The 3,825-nt window shown below is 35.8% G+C and overlaps 1 non-coding gene across 1 annotated transcript; it reads right to left on the reverse strand.

Moving 5' to 3' along the window:
* Nucleotides 1-362: 362 nt before the first annotated feature.
* Nucleotides 363-469, reverse strand: LOC136234361 (small nucleolar RNA R71). The gene has a single exon (XR_010691248.1). It is a non-coding gene; the product is annotated as a small nucleolar RNA R71 (small nucleolar RNA).
* Between the last annotated feature and the right edge of the window lie 3,356 nt (nt 470-3,825).

Consider the following 3,825-nt stretch of genomic DNA (forward strand, 5'->3'; position numbering starts at 1 on the left):
CACTTATGGAATACGCTAGGCCAGGTGTGGCCGGTGTAACCAATAGTATCGTTAGACCCAGAATCACCGCAAATCAATTTGAAATTAAGCTAGCTTTGCTTAATATGTTGCAAAATAATGTAACATTTTACGGGTTACCTAACGAAAATCCTAACACCCATTTAACAAATTTCCTAGAAATTTGTGACACATTTAAAATTCCAGATGTGACTGCAGAAGCAATCAAACTTCGCCTCTTTCCTTTCACTTTGAAGGATAGAGCCAAAGAATGGTTAACTTCTATGCCAGCCGCAACTTTTGCCACTTGGGAACAATTAGCCCAAGCGTTTTTATCTAAATATTTTCCTTTAACAAAAACCGCAAGAGTCATAAAGGAGTTAACATCTTTTTCTCAAAATGATATTGAGACCCTTTATGAAACTTGGGAACATTTTAAAGAACTTCAATGTTTATGCCCACACCACCAATTACCCGCTGAACTTTTAATGCAAACATTTTACAATGGACTGAATCCTACAACTAGGGGTTCATTAGATGCTATGTCGGGAGGGCTATTTATGAAGAAAACATCAGCCCAAGCGAGAGAACTTTTGGAGGAAATGGCAATCAACAGTAGTATGTGGCCCACGGAACGTGGACATATGCCGGTGGCAAAACCATCATCCTCAACCTCATCATCAGTTAAAGGTATAGTTGAACTTGATCCAGTCGCGATGCTACAAGCCCAATTTTCTGCTTTATCGCATAAAATTGACAAATTTATTGCACCGCGCGATACCAATGGTAATCCAATCCAAACGGATGTGGATTACGAAAATATGAGTGAGATTGAACAGGTAAATTTTGTCCAAGGGCAAAACCAAACTAATAATCCTTACTCTAATACTTATAATTCTGGATGGAGGAATCATCCTAACTTTAATTGGAAAGATAACAGTAACAATAATATTAGTGCTAATCAAAATCGTACCACTAATTATCAAAATTAGTCAAGAGATACGATTAGCACTTTATCTTCTAAAATCGACAAGTTTATAGATGCTATCAGTGGAAAAATAAGTAATCACGACGATGGTTTTAAACGGATCGAAAACAAATTCGATCAGCTTATTAAAAACCACTCATCTAGCATCCATAATTTGGAGGTTCAAATTGGTCAACTTGCTAAATCAACTCCATCCCGAAAAGAGGGAAGTCTTCCCAGCCATACGGAAGAAAATCCGAAAGAGCAGGTGAAGGCTATTACTCTTCGTTCAGGAAAAAATTATCAAGGGCCTGAAATGCCCAAAGATGCAACATTACAAGGAACTGATTTACCGAAGTCCAAAGAAGATATCTTAAACACAAATATTTCACCATTTGACACAGGTACTAAAACTTTTGTACCCAAACCACATTTTCCACACAAAGTCCGAAATAAGGACTATGATAAACAACTTCTAACGTTTTTGGATAAACTTAAAAATTTGCATATTAATTTGACGTTTATGGATGCAATAACACAAATTCCTAACTATGGTAAGTTTTTAAAGGATTTGATTTCAAAGAAAATCAGTTGGGAAGGAATTTCATCCATTTCGTTAACTGAAGACTGTAGTTCAATAGTATCAAGTAATTTGCCCACTAAACTCAAGGATCCCGGATGTTTTACTATTCCATTTAAGTTGGGAGATATTGAATTCCCAAGTTGTCTTTGTGATTTAGGAGCAAGTATAAACTTAATGTCATTGTCTATTTTTAACAAGTTAGGTTTAGAAGAAGATATCAAACGTACCAATATGGTCTTGCAATTAGCGGATCAAACCACTAAAAGGCCGTATGGTATAATTGAAGATGTTTTAGTCAAAGTCGATAAATTTATTTTTCCTACCGATTTTGTTATCTTAGACTTTGCATATGATGTAAATTGCCCTTTAATTTTTGGCAGACCGTTTATGAACACGGGACGCGCTCTAGTAGATGTGTCGGAAGGGAAGGTAGTTTTAAGGATAGGAGAAGATAAGGTCGAGTTTAACACGAACAAAGCGATGAAATACCCTATTGAGGAATTCGCTTGTATGAAACTTGATTTAGTCGAGGAATGTGTCAATGATGTAATTCAAAGTGAAGAAATAATTGAACCTATAGTATACGAGGAATTAGATGATAAGGACCCAGAGCCTTTGATTAGAGAAGATGGACCAGTTCCGCCTTCAATTGTAACACCCCCTAAATTAGAACTTAAAGAGTTACCCAGTCATTTGAGGTACGCTTTCTTAGGCGAAGGCGATTCTCTACCTATAATTATTTCTAACAAATTAACAAGCGATCAAGAAGAAAAATTGAAGCAAGTTGTTAGAAATAGGATAGGTAGTATGGGATGGCAAATTTCAGACTTAAAAGGAATTAATCCTAGTATAGTAATGCATAGAATTCATTTAGAAGAAGATAAGCCACCTAAAGCGGATAGGCAAAGACGCTTAAATCCGAACATGAAGGAAGTAGTAAAAAATGAGATTACTAAACTTTTAGACAATGGAATCATTTATCCGATCTCGGATAGTGAGTGGGTTAGTCCAATCCATTGTGTACATAAAAAGGGAGGCATAACTGTTGTAAGAAATGATGTAGGTGAACTTATACCTACACGAACCACCACCGGTTGGAGGGTTTGTATAGACTATAGGAACCTAAACAAAGCAACCAGGAAAGATCATTTTCCTCTACCTTTCATTGATCAAATGATCGAAAGGATAGCCGGTCATGCATTTTACTGTTTTCTAGACGGTTATTCCGGATTCTTTCAAATTTACATTTACCCGGATGACCAAGATAAAACAACCTTCACATGTCCTTACGGAACATTTGCATATAGGAGAATGCCTTTTGGTTTATGTAATGCACCAGCAACTTTTCAACGATGTATGACAGCAATATTTAATGACTTCATTGAAGACATAATGGAAGTTTTCATGGATGATTTTTCAGTTTATGGAGATTCTTTCAATGCATGTTTACAGAACTTAGATAAAGTATTGTCTAGATGTGAGGAAACGAATTTAGTTTTAAATTGGGAAAAATGTCATTTCATGGTAGACGAAGGAATTGTTTTAGGTCATAAAATTTCTGAAAAAGGTTTAGAAGTGGACAGAGCAAAGACTTCAGTTATAGAAAAATTACCCCCACCAACCACTGTTAAGGGAGTAAGATCATTTTTAGGTCATGCGGGTTTTTACAGACGGTTTATAAAGAACTTTTCTGTAATTTCCAAACCACTTACTAATTTGCTTATGAAGGATTCAACTTTTGATTTTAATAAAGATTGTTTACAAGCTTTCAATACCTTGAAAACGGCTTTAGTCAGTACACCAATAATATCAAAACCCGATTGGAATCTACCTTTCGAAATTATGTGTGATGCGAGTGATTTAGCTGTAGGATGTGTATTAGGTCAAAGGAAGGATAAGAAACTTCATGTTATATATTATGCGAGTCACACATTGTCCGGTGCACAACTAAATTACACCACAACTGAAAAAGAAATGTTAGCAGTAGTTTTTGCATGTGATAAGTTCTGATCTTATTTGTTAGGATCAAAAGTTATTATTTATACTGATCATGCAGCTTTACGATATTTATTTGCTAAGAAAGATGCAAAACCACATCTTATTAGATGGGTTTTACTATTGCAAGAATTTGACATTGAGATTAAAGAAGACAAAAAGGGAGTTGAAAACCTGGTCGCCGATCATCTGTCAAGACTTGAGGATGAAAACGGTCCCATCGGTGAAACATCAGACATTCGAGATGATTTCCCCGATGAACATCTCATGCAATTAGAAAGTG

Source organism: Euphorbia lathyris, chromosome 6 (assembly GCF_963576675.1).
Source record: "Euphorbia lathyris chromosome 6, ddEupLath1.1, whole genome shotgun sequence".
In the NCBI taxonomy this organism is placed as follows: Eukaryota; Viridiplantae; Streptophyta; class Magnoliopsida; order Malpighiales; family Euphorbiaceae; genus Euphorbia; species Euphorbia lathyris.